Below are 24,244 nucleotides of genomic sequence, written 5' to 3'. Positions count from 1 at the left end.
CACCAATAAAACAACAGACAACAAGTGCTGGGAAGATGCGGGAAAAAGGGACCCCGGGTGCACTGTTGGTCTGAATGCAGACTGGTGCAGCCACTGTGGAAAACAGTACGGAGGTTTCTCAAAAGAATTAAAAAGGGAACTGCCTTGTGGCCCAGCGATTCCACTTCTGGGGAGACATCTGAAGGAACCAGAAACACCAACTGGAAAGAATATATCCACCCCTATGTTCACTGCAGCGTTATTTACAACGGCCAAACTATGGACGCAGCCCTGGTGCCCACAGACGAGCCAATCAAAAAGCTGGGGAATGAGTAGAGTCCAATGGGACATTACTGGGGCATAAAAAAGAAGGAGATCCTACCATTTGCAACCACGTGGATGGACGTAGAGGGTATGATGCTAAGTGAAATAAGTCAGCGAGAGAAAGACCAATACCAGATGATCTCACTTATGTGTGGAACCTGAAGAACAAGATAAACAGACAAAACAGAAACGGACTCATAGAGGCAGCGAGCAGGCTGTTGGTTGCCAGAGGGGAGGGGGTTGGGGAGCCTGGGGGGGATGGTGAAGAGCCTGGGAAGTACCGATCGGTGGTTATGTTGGGAATAAGGAAATTAAGAACTAAATTTCCTCTAATACACAAGAACCACATTGCAGCTAAAAGGAAATGATAAGGGAGACACAGGGCAGTTAAGCAAACATCCCGTGTCTAGCAGACGCTCTCCCCTGGGTAGGCTAGATAAGCAATGCTTTGTAGTTTTTAATGAGAAAATAGAAAACTAGCTAGCTAGAGCCAGGAGATTACTAGGTTAATGAACAAACAGCCTGCCTTCCCGCCTTATGCAAAAACGCTTGGTTTGAAATTCCCACGCGCGGTCTTTGTAAGCGAATTGCTAACTGCCACGTCTGCTTCTGTATAACGCTTGCTTGCCCGCCCCTATATAAGAAAGTAGTTGTAAGCACTCGGGTGGCTCTCGTTTGCAGCTCCTTGTGGGCACTGTGTCTCCAGACACTTTGAGAGTTCGCCCCTGCGCAGGTTAAACTTGGCCAATAAAGTAACATCTTTGATACCCTGAAAGTCTCCGATATTGGTTCTTGCGTGTGCTGGATGCTACAGTTACAGTCACTGGGGTGTAACGTACAGCACAGGGAATACAGTCAATAATGACGTAGTGACTACGTGTGGGCCAGGTGGGAACTGGACCATCGGGGGGACACTTCATAAAGTTTATGACTATGTAACCACGAGGCTGTACACTTGAAACTAATACAAAGCAAAATTGAATGTAAACGATAGTTGAAAAAAGTTAATTAAAAAATAGAAGAAGAGGAAAAAGAAAAAAGGAAGGCTGCAAGCCTACAAAGGACAGGCTGGGGAGCAGGCAAAGGGGCAGCGAAAAGCTCGGGGCAGAAAACGCCTTGGACCGAAGGCTCGGGAGAGACCAACATTGGGGATGCCCCGGATATAGAGCCGGGGGGTGGGGTGGGAGGGGGGAGATGGCACATCGCCTGGCAGACCCTGGAAGGGGTTCGGACTTTGATGAAGGGCTTAGCTGCGAAAGCTTTCCAAGTCCCTTACGTGAGCTGGATTCTCTAATATGTATTTTTATTTCAAGGAAATGTAAATTCATTTTTAATTTAGGACAGAACACTTAGTTCTCTTAATTCTTGGCCAGCACCGTCTCACGCCTCTGAAATTTCAGGCTCTGCCCCTGCCCGGCACGCTGTGTTGGAAAGCGCACAGGTCGCCTTTGTGGCGGCACGGGCACTGCCAGCGCCGTGACCTGGAGCCGCTCAGCGGCCACTGCAAGCCCGGACTCCATCTGGAGAGGAGGCGGGGTCAAGTGCTCTCAAAGGCCCCTTCTGCTCTAAATGACCACGGTCGGTGCAGGAGGAGAAATGGTCTTCCTCTCTGAGGGCCTCTCTCCCTCTGCCCGCCGCAGACACGGCTGGGCGCGGGGGCATGAGCCTAGACTTTGGTATTACAGCTCTAGAGTCTAACCCTGACTTTGCATATTAACTCTTCGACTTTGAGCTGGTGAATGTAATCTCCCTAAGCCACTTCCCTTACCTGCAAAATATGGAAAATATCCATGCCAAGTTCATACAACTCTTAGGAAGAGCCAGGTGTAGTAGACCGTTCTGAGTGGTGTGAGCCCAGCTCCCACTCAGAGATGCACAGGACCCACACCCACGGATAGGTTCTCCTGTGGGGAATCAGGCCTGCAATGTACCTAGGCCGCTATGAGTCTTGCTTTTTGCTAAAACTCCCTCACCCTGAATTGAGGACATTTACTGCAAAGCAACTTCCTAAAATCCATGCTAAAACTTCCAAGGATGAGTGTAACCTGTTCAACCACTTTTGCCTTTTCATTTGCAAATATCCCTCTTCTGCGATGTGATTAGCAGCATTGGCTCCTTTGTTTTCTGTAAAAGGTAACCACCTAAAGCGAGCCTGTGCATAGCTAATGAGGACCTTCTTGTAATGTGCCCAGTAAGACAATAAAAACTCATTGGAGCAAGGGCTGAGGCTTTTGCTCCCCTTGAGAGAAAAGCCATGCTGTCCCTTTTCCTCCACCAGACTCAGTAGTTCATTTGAATGTCTCATTTCATCCATAATGACGCGGACACTGCGGGGCCAGTGTCAGCATCAGCCAGGGGCATAACTATCACTATGGCGTTGATAACGGACAACTTCCCAAGGAAGGCAGGACTTGGGCTGGGGGGAAATAACAGGTGTAAGACCTGAGGCACCCTCTCAAGCAGGTCTTTGGAACTTGCTCTCATGAATCAGCATCTATGATGCCAATTTTAAGGGTGAACCTACGTGAAGTAAGACCGGATCGGTTTGGAGCCCAGAGGTACAGTCTGGTCTGGAAATGTGAGGCTGTTGAAAGGCTTTCAGCTAAAAAGGTATTTGCTCACTCGATGTGAAACACATGGTCCCCTGGGAACCTTAAGAAAACACCAGCCATCCACAGTTGCCATTCTGTGTGTGCGTGGGCCGAGAGGGGTGCTTGGACAAAGCTTGATTCTGCTAGATAGAGTCACTGCCAGCCAAAAAAAAAAAAGGAGAAAAAAAACAATTAAACTTCTAACATGAGCTAAATCAAATAAGCCCACCAACCTCTTAGTAAAATACACAGCCGATAAGTCAGGCTGCCCTGACACGTGTTTAGAGAATACCCAACGTTCAGAGGAACTGAATAAATAGACTTCCAGTCGTGTGGCTCTTGCAAAAATTTCAAAAGACGAAATGTCGTTTGATGGCGTCCTTTTCCTCCTCCAGTTTATAAAAATCACAGAATCACGGGGTTGGGAGAGAAACAAGTAGTCGTCTTGTCCCAATGTCTAACACATTCATTTCACAGGCACAGGGATTCTGAGCTAAATGACCCTCAAGTTCAAATGGCGACCCAGCCCCTTAATGGAATAAGACGAGACGCGAAGTGGGAATGGAGACTCGGAAGCAAGGGAGTGGCCCGAGTTTTGTCAACTTTTTACTTTCCTGAGCGCTCAGCACCTTATCAGTGAGCTTTCTTGTGTACAACCCTGAGAATGCTCTGCCTTTGAAAGTGCTTCCCAGACACATGTCTCAAAATCAGCATGTATGTCTCCTGAACTTGGCTCCTTGCAGTTGTTAGCCATTCGGAAAGCCAGGAGGGGATGGGAAGGAGAGGGAGGACGGAGGGCAGGCAGGGCGCCAGGTTCAGTTCCCTCCTGACTCTGCAGCAAAGACACAGAACAAGAAATGGGCGTCACCACAACTATTAGCGCCTGGGCATGGGGCAGGGGACCCTCCTTTCTGAGTAAGGATTACTGCGTTTAAAGGTTCTAGACAAAATATCTATGATAAGTTGGCTCTCAGTGTGTACGTGGCCCATCGTTTATGTGCCGGGAAGAAGGAGGGACGGGAGGAGGGGGGAGGAGGTGAGTAGGGGCGGGGAAAGGAGAAGGGGGGCGGGGAAAGGAGAAGGGGGCGGGGCAAACAGTAGACATGCAGAAATAGACTACAGCATGAACCAAATGGTGCAACTGTTTATTGAAGTCTAACCCCATCTCTCTGCTTGACATACATACTCAGATTAGCCCTCAAAAAAAGGTAGGTTATTATTCCCATTTTGCAAACAAAAAAAATTGGATGGTTGGTTAATTACTTCAGAAGATTGAGTAACGTTTTTTTTTCCCCCTCTTCTCTTTTCTTGCCATGTGGAAAGATTGCTTTGAAAATGGAAAACAAATGTTTGCTGCCCAGTGATGGGCCCTGGGTGTGTTAAAGCACCCATCCACCCAGCTGACTACCTAGCAGATGGAGGGAAGACACGGGGGGAGTCTGGAGTGGGACTTGGACTGGCGCACAAAAGGAACCCAAAGCGTCCAGCGAAGTTGGCCGACCGGTCAGAAATCCCTTTACTCACCCCGCCCCTCTCTCTGCAAACCATATCGCAGCCCTCCCCTCGCTGAAGAGAGTCCTTAAAATCCACATGAAACTTCCTCTCCCTCAACCTAGCCCTGGATGAACTATTTCCTCTGAGCAAACTCATCGCTGCCAGGCACTTACTTGAGAGCATTTGCCTGTCACTGACATAACATGTAACAATGCCCAGGTTTCCTTCCCCTTTCCAAAGCAACTTCGCCCCGTGTTTTGGAATCGTGACGGCGGCGGAGCTATTGAAGAGAACAAACTTGTAACAACAGCATGGGCAGCAGAACAATCTCTTCGAACGGGGAGGGAAGTTCCTCATTTTTCCATAACGGCATCGGCATTACGTGTCCAGATGCTCGGCCAGATCGTTAACTCTGCGCCCCGGAGCGTCTGGTTTTGGCACGCTTCCACCGGGACGCACAGCCGGGGCCAAGCTGCCGAGGAGCCGTGTGAAGAAGGACCAAGTCTCAATTAGCAGGTTAAGGAACAAGCTAATCAATTAGCAGCCTGGCCGTCTCCAACTCACCAAATTAAGATGCCTTTAGGAGCATAACCAGTCTTTGTATGTGAACTCTCCCCTCTGGTCCCTCCTCTGGGAGGTTAGACATTATAAGCAAATAATTGCATGAATCATCTGTATTTCTGGAAAGTACTCAGTGCCTCCAGGTGTGACACAGATGGTGGACAATGAACGGGGAAAAACAAGTTTTCGTGGGTAAGCGCACACGTCCGTGCGCTCGCATGAACGGCAGATCCTACCTACTTCCCGGCGGGCTCCCCACTGCTCCCCCAGCGGTGCCAGTGCCCCCATGCCCCACGCCCAGCACAATTGTCTGAAGGGAGAGAGAAGCCTAACAGACCCAAAAGTGCCCTCAGAGGGGGAATCAGACTGCCAGGATTCAAATCCCAGCGCCACTACCCACGGGCTGCGTGATATTGAGTAAGCAACGAAGAGAGCCATTAATCCTTTCAAGCCACAGCGTCTTCACCCACGCAATGGGGGTGGCATCAGCGCCTCCCTCTGGGAATTGCTGCACCTAGGAAGGTGCCTGATGCCAGCTTTAGGGTTACAACATAATCGCTAGCCTGCACAATTCCTACAAAAAAATAAAAGAAGAAGAAAAAGGGAGAGAGGGGGAAGAGAGAGGACAGGAGAGAGGTAGAGAAGAAAGGGGGAGGGGTGAGGAGACAAGAGAAAGGGCGGGAAGGGGAGGTGTAGTTCATGCTCTTTACGTTTCCGAGATGACGGAAGAAGGTTTCGCTGAGCATCCTCAGGGACGCATCACGGCCGGGGAAAGTGCGACGCCCTTCGGGAGGGGGAGACAAAGCCAGGGAGAAAGCGAGGCCGGCTGTGGGGCCCGGACATTGGCAGTGACCCCGTGACTGCACACACACCACCTCACCCTTGGAAGGGGAGCTGGAGGCCCGGCCAGGCCTCCTTGTTCCTGAGGCTCGCCGCCTTCCCCACGGCACCCCCTCACCACAGCCGCCCGAGGCCCAGGTGACGAGTGTGACCCTACAACGCCCTTCCTGGTTTCTCTCTGCTCTGGGTGTGTGATCCTGCCAGCCGATGCTGGCACGGGGACAGTTAAGCTGTGGCTTCGTTTCCATCTGGTGCCACACAATCCCTGCTTCTAAACTCAAACTGTGACCCACATACTGAGCAGGTGTGGATGTGTGTGTTGGGCGGGGGTGGTGGCGACAGTTGTGACGGTCTTTACTATCAGGTTCTGGTCAAGGGACGAATCAGGCTTCTTGGGAAACGTTCTAAATAAGATTGTTTCAAACAAGAGCTGCCTCTGCAGATACCTCAGACTCCAGGGGTCTCACACCCGCCTCGGCCGACAGCCAGCAGACCGTGGGGAACAGCCCATTTCCCCTGATCTGAGTAGAAGGATGTGAGAAGTCCTTGGAGAAGGGGCCTGGCACCGCCCCGGCCCCAGGAGGCCCCCCATCACGTCTGCTGGGCAAGTGAGCAAAGACACCAAGGTGGGCGGGCGTGTCACCTGTGTTTCGCTTTTCCTCAACTCTCTTATCACTCCCTGTAATTACATTATTGGTTTATTTTACTTACTTTTAATTGTCTGACTCTCCCATTAGAAAGTAAACTTCAACCAGAGGGGAGAGGGGAGGGGATTATAGGGGGAAAAGAAGAAGGGTTTGCAGGAACAACTGTAAAGGACACATGGACAATAACAAGGCGGCGTGGAAACAGGGGAGGGAGGTGGGGAGGGCTGGGGTGGTGGCGAGGGGTGGGGGGAGAAGGCAGAAAACTGTACTTGCACAACAATACAAAATGTTTATCAGGCTGGCGTAGCTCAGTGGATTGAGCGCAGACTGGGAACCAAAGTGTCTCAGGTTCGATTCCCAGCCAGGGTACATTCCTGGGTTGCAGGCCATAACCCCCAGCAACCAACTGCACATTGATATCTCTCTCTCTCTCTCTCTCTCTCTCTCTCTCTCTCTCTCTCTCTCTCTCTCTCTCTCCCCCTTCCCTCCCTAAAAATAAATAAATAAATAAAATCTTTAAAAAAATGTTTATCCAAAAATAAATAAATAAATAAAAAGAAAGTAAACTTCAAGAGAATGGATTCTTCCCCATGTTAACTTTACCCTGGATCCTAAAACAGTGCCGGTGCATAAGCATTAGCTGAATGAATGAATGAATGAATGAATGAATTCCTAGGATCTGGTGTTGCCCCTAGGTCAGAATAAATGCTTAATAAATAAAAATATACTGTAATTTCTTTTATAATTGAGTCACAATTCAATGTCGGCCCATGCAGAAGCTACAGTTAATTTTTCCTAGCGTCAAGGGCAAGGGTAGACTGAATTGTATAGTCCACTTTCCCGAGCAGGGAGGTACCTCTTGCATCACCAAACCTTCACAGTGGTCACCTGTTACAGGCTCTGAACCGGAGGGTCTCCCGGCACGAGCCTTCGGGTCACCTCTGACTTCACGGCCTTCCACCTCCTTCCCCCAGAGCCAACGGGAATCCATCTGGGGAGACGCTCTGTTGCGACAGAAGGCACGTGCCCTCAAACAGCTGGGCTCCTGACCAAGCCACACGTCAGCCCTTTCACGTCCCGCCTGCAACACTCGCAAAAGAAAACAAATCTCTCTTGACACAACATTTTGACCAAGTTCAATCTGGTTATTCATGTTATTCCAACTTTTTTGGTAGAAAAGATAAACATGGTCTCTGAAAAAAAAAAAACAAACATAAAAAAGCCCCACTCAGACCCTTCCAAGGCCCAGCCCCGGCTTCCAGATGCCCCCCTTCTCAGCTTGGTTTCACTAAAGCTCCACGTGTCGGCAGCGCATCCGCTTCAGGTGAGATTCAGATTGCCCCCCAAAACCAGAAAGCCTGCCAGACTCCCCACCCCCGAGAGGGACGCCGGGAAGAGCGCGCCCAGGAGCAAAGCCCATCGTTACAAGGGAAGGCTCATCGGGAGGAGGGGTGAAGTGATCACCTCCCTTCCTCCCTGCTTTGGATGTAGGAACGTAACACAGGGTTCAGACTCCGTCAGGTCGGTGACGGTGCTTCTGCGGGAGACGTGGAGCAGCTGCAGCCTGACTCTCGGTCACAGCTGGCTACTCGGGGGTCACTGTTTGCAAAGGATGCTGGGAAGTGCAGAGCGTCGGTACCCTCGCACAGTAGAAGCCTCACCGCACACTTGTTTATTCTCCTCCTTTCTCCCCTTGGTGTGTCACGTCTGAACTGTGACAGTGCCTCTGGGTCTGCAGTTACACACACCAGAAAATGTAGTTAGCGAACCGAGTTTGCTGGCTGCGGTAGCCAGAAACTGAAAGATAACTCCCAGAGTGATCCGGTCGTATGAGCGAACCAAACTCCTGTGGGCTGCAGGGAGGGGCCGCTCTCTGAACAAACAGGAGACCTGAGCCCGGAGCGCACGAGGCCTGCGGGTACTGCCAGAAAACACGTGGACATGCTCCCCCAGTTCCAGGACAGGGAAGGCGGGCCACAGGTTACAACAATGGAAAGCTTAAGAATGTCACTTTGTGCCACCAAAGCAAACACAAAACAAAAGTGGTTCCTACACGAGACCAGAACAGATGGCTCACTCATTCCTGTAATTCTGGAAATCACACAGTATCTGTAATCCATCCCCTTTCCAAGTGACCAGAAGTTTCAGGTTCTGTGAACACAAGAGTCACTCGTTAACATGTGTGTGATCTACTATGAGCTCCCAGAATGATGGATTTGGGTGGCGTGTGCGCTGGACTGAGTGAAGCGACTGGTTGCCCTCAGATCACGAAGAGAACAGCTACGCATCTGACAGTTCACAGCGATGCGGGCAGGTTACGAGGGTCTTCTTGCAACAAACAGTCTTTACGGTTGAAGCTGCATCTTGAAACATGTTGAGAAACATCTAAAAATGAACAAAAACTGAAGTTCCCCAGGTGGCCTCAATAATCAGAATGCAGGGCATTGTGCAACTATATCAAATGGCCCGTCACTGGGATGTGGGCCATAGCTTAGAATCTCCACAAAAGCAACCGACTAATCAACATGCAATAGCATTTTGTTGATTCACCTTCAGCAACAAACCTCCCTAATGGGATGCTGGCGAGGGAGAGGGGGAAGAGCACGGGGTGAATCAGGAGACCTGGATTCTTCTCCTAAGTTGCTCTTTGACCTTGGGCAAGTCATCTGTATCTCTGTTTCAGTTTCCATGTCTGCAAAATGGCAATGATAGCATCTGGCCTGGCTGCCACAGACAACTGAAAGAAGGTGAGATATGCAAAATTCTTTGGTCCTAAGTATATGCCAAAAAAATAAAGTGAAAGCAGGGACTCAAACAGGGACTTGCACACCAGTGTTCACAGCAGCCCTGCTCACAACAGGCAAAAGGTAAAAATAACCCCAGTGTCCATGAACAAAAAGAGAATGGATACACCAAAGGAAGTATGTGAGGTCTATGCATCTAATGGAGTATTGCTCAGCCTTAAAAAGGAAGGAATTCGGACACGTGCTACAATATGGATGAACCTGGAAAGCACTGTGCTAAGTGAAATAAGCCAGACAGAAAAGAGCCAATAACGTGTGATTCCATTTCTATAAGGTACATGGAAGTGGCGGATCCATAGAGACAGAACATAGAGTAGAAGTTACTGGCGTTGGGAGCGGGGCCTGGGGAATTGTTGTTTAATAGGTCCAGGGTTCCTGGAATGGTAAGTTCTGGAAATAGACAGCAGTGACGGCTGCACAACAGTGTGAGTGTCCTCAATGCCACCCAAATGTATGCTTGAAAATGGTTAAATGATAAATTTTATGTCCCGCAATAAAATGCATTAGAACTCTGAAAGTTCAGTAGAAGCGCCAAGAGTTCGTGATCAGAGTTCTAAGGTTCCCTGTCATCGGCGCACCAGCTCCACTTAGAAATGAAATCCCCACAACTTAGGTATTTATGCAAAAAAAAAAATGTAAACAGCTCCCACGTGTTTGCGACTTTGTTGAAGCAGCTTCTGATCGCTGGGTGTCATCGGCTGGAAACACTGGGAGCGCACGGAGAGCAGGAGCGAACTAGAAACGCGCCCTCACAGCCGTCTGGCAGATCCCAGTTTTCCTTTGGGTGTTTACCCAGGAGTGGAACTGCTGGGCCACACCGTAGCTCTGTTTTTTATTTTTTGTTTTCCACAGTGGCCGCACCAGTTTACAGTCCCACCAACAGTCCCCAAGTGTTCTTTTTCTCTACACCCTCGCCAACACTTGTTGTTTGTTGATTTACTGACGACAGCCATTCTGACAGGTGTGAGGTGGTATCTCATTGTGGTTTTGATTTGCATTTCCCTGATGATGAGTGATGTTGAGTATCTTTTCATGTACCTGCTGGCCACTTTTATATTATTTTATATTATCAGTCTTTTAAAAAATGCATGGGCATATGTATTAATAAGCATATATATGAATACTATATTTTCTATGTTAAAAAAGACTGTCAGGATTTTTTTTATTTGACAAATTCTTTACCAGGTAACTCTATATTTAGGTTCAACATATTCTCCACAAACCTAATAACATGTAAAACTAAACCTTCAAGAAAAATTTAAAAACCGCACATATATAATAGACACAAAATGGTTAAACGGTAAAATCTTGGCTGGCCCAGCCAGAAAAGATCTTTGAAAGCTTAACAGCGGCAAACACAAGAACTAGGATAAGGTCGGAAATGTCTACATATTTGGGAAAAGTTTTCAGACTCTGTGCAAATGAAATTATTCTTCCCACCCTAAAATCAAAAAAGCCTATATAATTACTTCCATGGTTGCCATACAAAACAGAAAGAAGAGCGCGTCCAGGAAGGAAGGAAAAGAGACATTTCTGTACACAAACAGCAGACACTTTGGCAGCGTGAGCACTGCAGTGAAGTGAATTCTTCTAATTCAGTAACTACACAGACCTACTCCTTAACAATCAGGAGCCACTGAGACAAAATGTTTGGAGAGTTGTTGGGGAACAGGTCTTGCTGGAGCTCTCGCCTCTCTTCACATCTTACAAGCAAGGCTGCCCTTTGTCCTACGTTTGCAAAGATTAGTCAAGCCGAGCCGATACCCTGGGGATACAGAGGTATTATCTGCCACTGAGCAAAGGGCGCGGCGGAGCCTCACAAATGACTCAAGGCCACGGGGGTCTTGTGCTTTAAGTTGGGTGACACCACGCGGTCCACAGTGCCCGGGAGAGACCACTAGGGCTAAGGTTCAATCGAGGCGCCAGCTCCAGAAAACTCCTGCACTTCTCTGTTGAACGTGACAGAAACGGTGAACTTAACCTGATTTGGAAATGACTCGGGTCCTCACCGATCTAGGGAATTTCAGTCAGCAGATACCCCTCTCATGCACGTAAACAGCCTTCTAGAAATGAGAACGAAAGATTCCTACAGGGAAATGTTGGCATGAGTCTCAACCTTGGTGCTGAGTTTCAAAAACCCTTCAGTTAAAGAGGGAAAATATTCTGGAGTTGGTTGTTTGGTATCATGTGGCCAGAACAACTGGCTGATTGTTAGATGTCTTTGCTTGTCCATTCATCCTTTTGGTGCTTGAAAACAATGGATCAATACAAACTCTGCGCGGGCTTCTCTGGAGTCTCCCTGCAAGCTATGTCCGATCCTGTGAAGCTACCCACAGAGCCCTGTAGGTTTTGTAAAAAAGTAAAAATAAAAAAAAGAATGGAATGACTGTCAAGTGGAAACACGACACCTTCACAGGGCGCTGCTATCTAAGACGAGATCACATAAAGGAATTACTACCCGGAAGTATTACTTGAGCCCTAAGAAATGGGACTACAGCGGACTTTTGATTTCTCCTTACACTTCTCAGAACTTCCAAAGTTTCTGCAAATGTACAGAGACTTGTTTTTATACTAAAAACGTGGATATAAAGAAAGCACCTTCAGATTTCAAATGCATTAAAATCGTCTATAGAATTTAGAGGACTGAGTGGAAAACAACAGTGAAATCTGAAATCTGATCGATGTCAAGGTCTGTGTTATGGGTCAGAAAAGCCTACGGCGAGACAGCAAGATAAGCAAGGCCTAGCTGAACAAGTTTGTATTGAAGAGAAAGAGAGAGGAGGAGAGGAGGGAAGAGGAGAGAAGGGAGGGGAATTAAGAAGTAAGCAAAAAAAAGAAACCTTTGAAAATTAGCTGACTACAATTTCAAAAGAGGCTCACCAGGTCAGCACGGTTGTTAAAGCAGTTAATGGAACGGAAGTTTCCGCTATCAGATCAAAGGGAGAGTTTCTCTACCCTCTGCGCTGCCCAGCCGCAGCTGGGCCGTCCCATTTTGAGAACCTTGTCAGAACAGATTGCATTCAGAAGAAAGCAACCTGGATGATGCAAAAGGTCTGGAAAACATCTTCACAGAAGGATGGCTGGGCAAATCTAAACTGAACATGGGAGATAGGCAGTGGCCCTTCAACAGGGCCTACACAGACAGGCAAGGAAAGGGTCGGTCTAACTCTCGACTGGCTGTTTCCTACAAAATGAATTTGTCTCTCTGGGCACTAGACAAGGTAACGCCAGGAGACACAGGCCCTCGGTCCCTGGAGCTTAGTGTCAAAAGCAGATCCAAACGAAAGGTCCCTTCCCTTCTGGATTCTGGCTGTTCACTCTCCATCAGGCTCTTGAGCTATCTCATTACCCTTCTTACAAGAATTCCTCATTGCTTAAGCTCTCGGGGTTGTTTCTATTGCTTGCAAAACCCTAAGGAACTCACATCTACACAGCACTTGCCTCTTAGGCAATTTTCTTCTTCTCTTTCTCTTTTCTCTTTCTTTTTCTCTTATCTTGAGTAGATAAGAAGTTGTATTAATAAGAGAGAAATTATCAACACATCTTCCCAAAACCTCAATCCTTTTAGGTAACATCCAGTCAAGGTGTTAAAAACGGAAAAACTCAGCTATTGCATTGGCGTCCAAGGTCATGTTGGGCAATGCCGCCCATCAGCAGGTTAAGAAAGAGAAAGAGAAAGAGACTTGCACATGGGCAGTCTTTCTGAGCCACGTTTGCAAATGGACACACACAACACACACCCACGTTCTATTTGCCGGGACTCAGCCACCCCCAGTGGCCAGGCTCCCTGGAGAGAGCTCCCTTGTCCATTGTTCTTCTGGCCCCGGGTTCTGCTCTCAGAGACAGTCCTCCCTAGACACCATCCTCCAAAGAAATTCCCAAAATGGGAGCGGATGCTCTCTTTAGGACAATACAGTTTTCACAGTTCACCTCCTGCCCATTCCCCTTGGCAACCCAGGGTTCTAAGACTTACATCAACAAGGCCGTTCAGGCCAGATGCATGGTTTCTTTGGCAGTGGGCTCTCCTTGAAAATTGGTAGGTTTCGTGTCTGTTTGCTTCCAATCAGTGTCACATGCCAGTAAATACACCCATTTTTTTTCTAGATACAGTTCTCAAGCCTGTTATATCTCTCTGATTCATTGCCATCGCCCCCTCCCCACCGTGCCTACTCTCTCAACCTCGTGGGAGTTCTCTCAAGGCCATTAGATCAGGGTGGACAGCCTCCCACTTGGACTAGACCTCTGCAACGAGCTGAGTTTTAACAGGCTGTTGGGAACCGCCCTGACTGGTATCAGAAGCTGAAACCCCCGCCTAGGCTAAGGCTAAGGGAACGCCCTTGGAACCGTAAGCCAGCAAGGAGACAAGGGCTTGTCTCCCTGGCAGAAATGCTGCTTCTGCTGCTGAACCCCAAAAAGCTTGGTCGGTTAGCCAAAGACGGGTAAGCTTCCCCACGGGGGGAACGACCTAACGCAGGCACGATCACTTTGGGAGGCCCCCCCAAAAGAAGGACTTGGGGGCTGCAGCCAAAGAGGGTGACGGACCCTCGCTCCTCGGCTTTGATGTAGCCTGAGTTCTCATCGTCTGGGAGAAAATCTCCTTATTGTCTTAGTTCCCGTGCTGAGCCTGAAACAATGACAGGGTGGTGCAGCTCTGTGCTGAAAAGGGGCAGATTCCCTAGGTGATCAGGCCTAAGAAAGAACATGTAAATTACTGTGAAACCTTCTTTGTTTAAGAATGCTCTCAGTTGAATGAGAGGGGTTCAAGGAGGAAGTTAGTTTGCTCCTCAAAGTCTTACAGCTAGCTGACCCTGACTCAATAGACCAGCAGAGTTCCTTGTTTTCTATAGTTCCTTACTTCCCCCTGATAAGTACTGTACTTTACCTGGATTATTATGCAAAATGAGCCCAATAAAAGCATGTATGGACGGTAAATCGAGGCCCTCCCCACTAGGGGGGTGGCCATTCTGTCCCTACTTCCCCACAGAACCTGGTTGTCTCTGTGCATGTGTGTTTGTTTGTTTCTCGCATGTTTTTCGGCGAGCCATCCACAGCGTTCCGTGGTCACTGCTGGCCGGTGACCCACGCACAACAACAGGCCTTTCTCACCAGCTCCTTCCCTCTTCCTATTCGTTGTGTGGCATCGGGAAGCAATCGGCCTTTCCGTGCGTCAAGGCCCCTCCCTCCGTTCTCTCTGTTTTCTTCATTTCTGCTTGCAGACCAGCCAAGTCTTGCTTCAGCCCATCTCTTTCTCTGAAAAACTATCTAAGCAAAGCCAGGAACGATCAGCACACTCTAGCAACATTCTACAACATTGCCAACCTAAAGCTATACGCTGTCTTCGCTTTGCCTGCTGCCCTGGCCCTCCGAGGGCAATGGGTTCACCAAATGTTTGCCCCACTGTACGGCCTGGGTCTCTATCTTTCCAGATAGCAACATCAGTTTTCCCATCACCCATCGCCAGGAAACCAAACGCTAAGTCAGGATCACAAATTTTGATTTTGATACTATCGCGCATATCTGGTAATGATTTCTCTAGTAGCTAAGAGAACAGTAGTTTCTGCAACAGATAAACCCCCAAACCTCAGTGGCTCCTCATGTTTCTCTGGGCCTCAAGGGCCAACTAGCCAATGACAGAAGAGAGAAAATTCTCTGGGTGGGTTTTTTTTGTTTTCGTTTTTGTTTTTGTTTTTTATGGACAAGACCTGGATGTGGTACACATCATTTCTACCCAAATTCTCCTGGCCAAAACTCTGTGCTGTGGCCTCTCCTGACTGCAAGGGATGCTGGGAAATGCATCACAGGTAGCTGTGCACCTGGAAGGAATAAGAAGAGGTTCTGACAAAGAGTTATCACAGTTCATTTATGCAAAGTTATAGACTGTGGCAAATTCTGCTCCTACAGCTTCATAATTGCTTGGGATTGTGAGAAATACTCAGAAAATAAGGGCACCTATAAATCTTAGAGAAAGAAAAAACTGGTCTGGTAGTTATTTACAATTAAAGCTGTGTTGTAGGCGAGCTCTTTTGCCTTTTCACGTTGTCAGCAAAGACTCGTGTCCCCCAAATGGTGAGCCATCTGCCGTATCTGCCTCTGCCTCCAGGGTCATCCAAGAACAGAGTCCTGTGCTTCCCACCTGCTTACCTTCCTCTTGGGTGTTATTGTGACTTCTGCATTCTTTAAAGCTAGTTCCCTGGAAGAGATATTTATAGTTTACAAATATTGGGCTGGCCAAAAAGTTTGGTTTTTTCTGTAAGATGGCTCTAGCAGAGCTTAGTTGTCTTTAACTTCACTCAAAACAATTTTGTTAGATTGTATTGTAACAGCTGTCATATAACCATGCAGTTAAAAAAAACTTACCAAAATTGGTGGATTTTTTTGTGCAGCCATTTTAATACGGAAGATGGAAGAAAATATGCAACATTTTAGGCTTATTATGCTTTCTTATTTCAAAGAAGGTGAAAACACAACTAAAATGCAAAAAAAAAAAAAAGGTGTGTACGGTGTGTGGAGAAGGTGCTGTGACTGATGGGATGTGTCCAAAGTGGTTTGTGGAGTTTCGTGCTGGAGATTTCTCTCTGGACGATGCTCCACGGTTGGACGGACCAGTTGAGGTTGATAGCGATCAAGTCAAGACATTAATTGAGAACAGTCAATGTTACACCATTCAAGAGATAGCTAGCATACTCAAAACATCCACATCAATAAAGTTATTAGAGAAAATGAAAAATGTGTCTTTTATTTTACAGAGGAAAAACATACAGACTTTTTTTGGTCAACCCAATATATTTACACTGCGGTATAAATCACTGAAGTGACTTAGTGTGTAACTTATCTAGCGAGGACATTCATTTCAGGCAGTACAAGACTGGTTTTGTCTTTCCAGAAGGAAATTCGGGAGATCCCAGTTCTCCTGTCTTGGAGGGTTATTCTGACCCTGAAATTGTACGTTGTGAGCTTATTCTGACTCTTGAAATATGAGCTACCTTTCAAGGTTTCAGGGGACAAAGTAACAGTGAACTGATTTCCCACCAACCTGGCATTCTAGAATTCTACTCAGCTGTCAGGGTGCAGTCAGAACAGCTTAGGCAAGAAAAAAACCTTATTTTAAAAGCTCCATGACTATGCCGTGTCAAAGCTTTCCACAGCCTACTTACCTTACCTGGTGGCCCAACCCTTCCGCCACACAAGAAAGGTCAGCAGCCAGAAGAGAAGGCAGAGAGATGTTTGCATGAAGTGAAACAGCCCTATTCCACCCACCAGGCTAACGCTGGAAATCCAGCAATGCAAATGTACTCCAGGGACCCAAACCAATCTGAACACAGGTGGCCCGAGCGCATTTCTGAGCATCTATTAAGTACAGCCATTAAACTAGATGGCCATATGCATGTCAATTCACTTCCTCCTTTGCCGTATACAACAAAGACCTAATTTGTGTAGATATGAAAAGTTCAATAGTTTCCTAAGAGCATAGCTAAGTAAAGGAAGTACCATCTCAGTCCTGGTGGGTTAAACTCTAGGTTTTGTTTCTCCCTCTCTACCCTGCCTTCGGAACCACCTTCCAGCGTACTTGGAAATCTCACCAACCAGCTCAATTCTCCGTATTGTTACTACTCTTTCTGTTTAACTGCTGGGGACCCAAAAGTCAGAGGCAAGAGCTTTCCCAGGGGATCTTTTGCTTCTTATCAAACTGAGGTTGAAAATTCAGCATCTCATTTTCCCACAGTAACAAAAACGACAAAAAGAAGACCAGCATGCAGTGAGAAAGGGTAGGCAGAGGGGGTGCTAAGAGACATCCCAAGGGCTCCTAAATGATATCTTCTGCGCACTTTAATGAAGGAAAGGTTCCCTAGCTACCGTCCGAGGCTGGCTCCCACTTGAAGAGTGAGGAGAAAAGAGAAGAGCAATCCAGTCCCTGCTGCTCTATCCTCTGCCTTTCCACGTTGCCGTCAACGTTGCTGCCTAAGAAGAATCACCTCCGGCCTTGCTGAACACACAGTCTAACCACGTGAGTACAGGGACGTAATCCTTCCCCTGTGTTACTAAAAACATCGTAGCCCAGACATTCCCAGCAGCCGGTCCCTCGCAGCCCGAGTGCAGGGCAAGATAAATGAGGAGCCATTTACATCACTGGAAATGTATGCCCGAGAAACCTCGCTCGTTACAGCTCCAACATCAAGTTCCAATTATGTGCGATGAATCAGTTGTGGAGATCTGCTCTATGTCATCGTGTCTGCAGTTAACAATACCGCATTGTACACCTAAAAATCTGTTAAGGGGGCTGATCTCATTGTAAAAGTGCTTAACACAATAAAAAAAATACATCAAGCGCTGGATGGCCTCGAGGAGAGAAACGGATCAGGACACGGGTACCTGGACAGGGAGAGGTCTCGAGAGTGTCCTTTTAGGGGACAAACGAAGACAACCAGCCTGACTGCAAAGCTCCTCTTTGCGTGATGATGAAAGGTATTCCTAAAGAAGCTGGAGCTGGATCCTCAGGAAATCTTTTCAACATCTTTTGTCAAAGCAGAAGAGCTTCCAAGAGGTGCATGCCAACCAATTCCGATTCGTGTGTATAAAGATGCAACAAGGAAAACGGGCTGAAACTGCAGTTGGGAAGCTTTCACACCCACCTAGGAAAGGGCCTTTGTGAGGATGCTGAAACACTTGTTTAGAATGTGTGGGAAAGCCTCCTTTCTCGGGCATTTTCGAGAAGATAAACTACTTGCCATAGATAAGCATCCTTTTGTTAAGGTCAAAGCAAAACCACAATGTTTTCCTGAAGTTCCACTCAACGCTGACTCCATACAATGAGTATCTCTTAAAGGTTCATGAAAGCAGCTGCTTTTTAAAATTTTCTCTATCAGCTTAAAACGATGCCTATGTTGATTATACCTGCTAGTGACAAAATGGTCCTTGGAAATCATCACTTTGAAGATAAGCTTTAAAATACCGATATGCCCAGCACACCACAGAAAGCAGTGTTTCTTCGTAATTCCCCTCAAAGGTGCATTGCAACCTACTGATACAAGGCCAGGAAAGCCAATCGTGTCCCGTGATAGACGAGTGGCCAAAGTAGGTGGGGTATACAATGTGGTATATAATGAAGTAGGTAGCATACAATGGAATACTACTGCACAATATAAGAGAAGGAAATTTTGCCATTTGCAACATGTTCAAGCCCCTTGCTTTTAGGATACTGGCTTTCCCAGGAGACACCCTGGTATCTGCTAATATTAATTATGTGTTGTTGTGTAGCAAGCTGTCCCAAAGTTTAGTGGTTCGGAAAAAATTAATTACTGGTAATGAGTCTATCATTCAATTAGATCATTCTGTCGATGTGGGCTGACTCAGTTGCTGGCCTGCTGGACTTAAACACGCAGGTAGTGTCCACTGGCTGGAGGCTGGGCAAGCCTAGGATGATCTCACGTGCCTGGTGGTCGATGGACAGTCGGCTGCGGTGGTGACAAGGGTGACTGAGCCATGTGTTACTCGTCACCCAGCAGGCCAGTCCAGGCAGGGTCATGCGGTGGTGATGAGCTCCCAGGAGGGAGAACAGAAGCACTCGAGGTCTCCTGATGCCTCGACTTAGAACTGACATAACCTCATTTCCCCTGCATCCTGTTGCCCAAAGCAAGCCACAGGGCAGCCCACATTCCACAGGTGGAGGACCCGATTCCACCCCTTGAAGGAAAGACCTGCAAACTCACATTGCAAAGGGTGTGGCTGGAGAGAGAGAGAGAGAAAACAGGAGCCATCTTTGTTACCGATGTCTCCAAATCCCTTTTGCAAATAAAACACTGGATGGCCCACTTGAGAGTCTAAGAAATGCCCAGACACGGCCAAACTCTAAGGACAGCTAGAGCTCTCCAACTGACATTCCCACTACATAGACTACAGCTCTTTGAGAATGCATTACCTCTTTCTAGAGCTGAGAATGAGAAACACGCCCCACCCCCCAAAATGGAGCTACCCACAGCCATATGTTCGAGAGCCAGAGTTCTGCTTCCCAGGTGTAGCTGGCTCCTGTCCACTCGCGCATGTGCGCGTCAACCACCTACCAGTTGTCTGGTCTTGGAAGAGGGATGTTACATAATAGGTTGACCACATAATTAAGACATATTTTTCTTGGATCCCTATAACTCCCTCCTCCAGTTTGCCCTTAATTGCATTTTATATTTTAACAACAGCCCAAGACATTGCACTCAAAGAAATTCAGAGACGTGTTTAAAGAACACTTTGATCTAACTTCCCAGATGAAATCTTCCCAAGTCCATTTAACTCTAATTTAGTATTAAAATGCCATGTATTGTTTCATTAGTAGAAATAATGCCAACACTACCACAGGAAAAGGTCAAAGAAATGAGAAGACTCAGTGAGCCGTGTCCTATTTAGGCTGCGTGTGGATATTTTTTCTTCTTTATTCTTTTGCTATTGACATTAGCCTTTGAAGCTTGAGGGCATTTAACATTATAGCTCTCTGTTGTGATTTATGAGAGTCTCCGTGGAAGCCAGAACTCATTTCTAACACGTTGTGCTCTTCTAGGAAATTTATCCCTAAGTTTAGGCTCCAAATGGTAATGTTGTGGGTAAAAATGCAATGAATAAATAAATTATGTATGAGCAGCCCAGGAGATTTTGCGGATGAAATCCCTAGAGGGCCTATACCCCAGAGTAAATAAATCTAGAGGATCTCCTCTCTTTCCTCCCTCCACTTTTCCCTCTGTATATCCCTCTTTCTATACACATTTCTATACACATACAAATATCAAGGGTCATCAGGGAGGGAAGGAAGGAAGGAAGGAAGGAAGGAAGGAAGGAAGGAAGGAAGGGAGGGAGGGAGGGAGGGAGGAAGGAAGGAAGGGGAAAAAGAAAGAGGGGGGGAAAGCAAGGGAAAGAAAGAAAAAGAGAGAAAGGAAGAATTCACCAAGAGCAGCATATCACCTACTCCAGGAACCTGGGTGGGGGGGGTGGATAAGTCTCCCATTTTGCACAGGCGACGCTTGGGAGGGAATACATGAGCTCATTATATGTGTAGCAGATGTGAGGTTTCTCAGTTGCAAGAATATTGCAAAAGTAAAGCTCTATTTTCTGTTACTGAGCTCAAATCTGGGTCCTCCATTTCAGCTCGGCAACAGAAAATCTAATTTAGTGGATGCAATCAAATGCAAAACTCAATTTAAACGCAGCTGTTTTCTTAAAGGAGTCGCCCCGCCGCTCCAGGGCTCTCGTGCACGTCGCCCTTTGCTGAAATGCGGGGAGTTTTGGCAACTGCCGTGCCGATCAGCTACTGCCTTGTATTTCACAAGCTTCTGGAACACGAATGGAAACAAACGAGGCATTACTGTATATTTGCAGTTCTCTGTTTTGTTGAAAGGGCCTTTATTTATTTACTACTATTGCTTCTTATTATTATTGCCTGCCAAATAGCTCATTGATATGGCCTAATCAACTCCTGGTTACGGATAGGGGTTTCCACATCTCTTTGATTACTATGTTTTCCTTCAAAATGTGACACTCATCGACTATTTCTCTCATCTTAATCCAGTTCCACAAACATGAAGACTTTTTTTTCATAAATGTAGATGAACTCTTTGTGATTGAGAAAGGAGAAGATGACCCAGATACAGGACCTTCCCAACAAGAGATGTGCCTTTATTTAATTTAAAAATGTTCTGAATTTACCCTGGCTGGTGTAGCTCAGTGGGTTGAGCTCAGTCTGTGAACCAAAGGGTCGCTGGTTCAATTCCCAGTCAGGGCACATGTCTGGGTTGCAGGCCAGGTCCCCGCTAGGGGACACATGAGAGGCAACCACGCATTTTTCGCTCCTTCTCTTTCTCCCTCCCTTCCTCTCTCTAAATAAATAAATAAAATCTTTTAAAAAATGCTCTGAATTTGAGGTTCTCAATTATTCACGTAATTATCAGCATTTATTAATACATTTAAAATAATTTTATTTTTGTTTCTGGGGCAGAAGAAGAAGGATGAGACATTCTGCTATCTCTTTAGAGCTTACAGGATTACTAGAAAGAAATCATAAACACTTACGCAATAATTAGAGTAAAAGTCAACCTATAAACGTTAGCATTTGGAATTCAAAGCAAAACAAAACCCCTAGATTCAATTAGCAAAAATAATCTCGTATTTCAAGCCTATTGGTAAGCCTGTCTTTTTACTGAGCTCTCAATTACCTACTCAGTTGCCTACTGTAATCAATTTGAATATTCATGGAGTTCTTTGGCATTACAATTTATAATTATATATGAATCTGGTAGAGCAGAATTAGGACATTTTATTCAGTCATAAACATTGCTTTGGTCCATTTTTCATAGATAATATATAAAGCATATCTTCATTTTTCAAGGTTTTCTCATATATTAATAGATTTGGAATTTTTTAGTGCTTGAGTCAATAAATATAGCATTAATTATTCCTCTGAATTTCATTTCTTTAGGCTGTATAAACATACATGTAACATAATTTTTATACACAGGGGAAGCTGCAAAATGTAGGAAGCAAAACCCTTTATAGCAATCATCAAAATCACTATGAAATTTTAGCATATCCTGAAAGAGACTTTCCCAATAAGTTTCATTTAAAATAGTCATTACATGTAAAAAAGCAAGTCCACAGTCAACTAAATTGGGAAATACTGGACTGAATGAAAGTAAACAGGTTTCTTACCTATGAGACAACCCAACGCCTTAAATATGCTCGTAAGCCTAATGTATACATCTCCAAAACTTACTTTTTCTTCAGAGAGCAAAAGCCTATTTGTGAAGGAAAAAAACCTAAGTTGTAAAGCCAAGACATATAAAGTGGTGTACGCAGTTCAAACTTGCATCAAAGAATTTATTTTAATGCTTTTATATATTAAACCCATCCAAATGGTTTGAATACTTCTGTCAGATAGCTGGGTCTACATTATTATAAATATTTAACATTTCCAAATGTCTGGAAGTTTGCCATTGTTGAAATTAAAAAAACTCAGGTGATGAGCTGAATTTTTCATTTCAGTTGCAGACACAATCTATATAATATGTACCCTTTACAAAAAGAAAGAAAGGTAAGGTAGGGAATATATTTAAGCCTTAGTTTTCTCATCTAAAATTTAGGATTATAATAGGTTCTACCACATAAGATTCACTCACTCATTCATTCATTCATTCAACAAGTATTTACTGAGCACCTGCATTGTTCCAGGCTGAGCCTACAGTGGAGAGAGCAAGGAGGGACCAGGGAAGAGACAGACGAGGCAGAGAGAAACCGGATTAAGTTTCGATAGCCATAGGAATCCTGAAGACAATGACACATGCCTGTAGCTAGAGAGGATTGGGTGGACACTTAGTTTAAATGATGGGAGAAGCCCTCTTTGAGGTCACAGCTGACTCGCAGCCCAAAGGACCCCAACGAGCCCAACAGCAAAGGCCTGAGGAAGAATGCTCCTGACAAGCGAGACAGACGCCGAGGACAGCAGCGTGCCTGGCTTTCCCGAGGACCAGGGGACCTGGCCTGCGTGGCTGCGGAGGCTGATGAAGGTCCCCAGGAGCCTTGTGCAAAGGCCCCAGGCTACCACCTGACCCATGGGGGGAAGCGTTCAGTGTATGAAGCTCACGGTGATGATGATGATGATGATGATGACATCACCACGATGACAATGACGCTTTAGGAACAGAAATACAGTAGAATACATTTCCAATTGTCAGAGTCAGGACATAGGTTTTTAGAGTACATGTAGCATTAAAATATATACCAGTGGTTCTTGAACATTCTGTCACGACACAGACGATGTTAGTATTAACAATGGTACATAACACTGCTAACAGACAATGCCACATCTCAGTGGTTTAACAAAATAACAGTTCGTTTCTTACACCATCATCTGCTTTGAGTCCCAGCTCTTCCCCAAGCGGTACCTTAGTGATTCAGGCTCTTTCCAGCATACGCTCCGCCATCTTGGGATTTCTTCCGTTTTTCTGCCAAGCCGATAGGAAGGAGGGGAGAAAGGAAGGAAGGTACACCGGCTACTTCGCCATCTCCCAGAAGTGATGCCCTTGTCTCCAGCTCCCATTTGTTGGCCTAGATCAGCCATGCAATCCTACCTAGATCCGAGGGGGCAGGGAAATACCATCTTCCCGTGCGCCAGGAGGGAATGGAACGGCCGAGTGAACACCGGTGAACACCGTTGCATCGTCTCTGCACGGCGTGCTTCATCACGTGGTCACACCCGGATTTTAAGAACCCCCTCCCTCCTCGAACTGGCAGGGAAGTAGAACACAGTGCGGCAAACTTTGAGAGGTTCAGGCAGATTCTGGCTTATCCAAACCTTTTCCTCTTTTTTCTCCCATTCGAGAAGGCTTATCAAACTGTCTGCAGTGGCCTTGAATCCGGCTATAAAAGCTACTTTTGAATAAATCACTGGAAAACTGTTTTAACAACAGATTATTGAACAGGCCCCGTGACGGCTCACTACACGGCGTCGCATCTAAGCATCACGGTTGGGAACCGCTAAGCGTGCGCCATCTCACGGGGAAATACACACAACAAACATAAAAAACTGTGCTGGCCATTGCTCGGGTCATCTGTCCTTTCCTTCGGCGACTGTTTGCTAAGCCCTCACGAGGGGTCTTCAGGGACCATGGCGGGCCCTTCGCACCTTGAGGACATTTTCATCATCGCCACTCTGAGGTCCTATCCCTTCCGTCCGGTTCTCCCTGATGACACTTCGACGGAAGGGCAGAGGACTATGGGAGGAGTGGGAGGTGAGGAGACAGGCGCTTGCAGACTTCCAGGTATGGGCTGATTACAGAACCGTGCATGGAGGGACGTGGGCACCTTTGTATGGAGAAGGAGCCGTCACGCAGGACGGTGCGTAGGAGCACTTGCGTTTCTGACGCCATGGAACGCTGCACCGGTTAAGTTACTGCCTCTCCCTCAGCCTCAGCCCCCTTCCCCAGAGAACAGAGGACGGGGTGAAGGGGAGGATTTGATGAGAAAGTACGTGCAA

This window comes from Phyllostomus discolor, chromosome 15 (assembly GCF_004126475.2).
Source record: "Phyllostomus discolor isolate MPI-MPIP mPhyDis1 chromosome 15, mPhyDis1.pri.v3, whole genome shotgun sequence".
NCBI classification, from domain to species: Eukaryota; Metazoa; Chordata; class Mammalia; order Chiroptera; family Phyllostomidae; genus Phyllostomus; species Phyllostomus discolor.
This window is presented reverse-complemented; position numbering follows the sequence as displayed.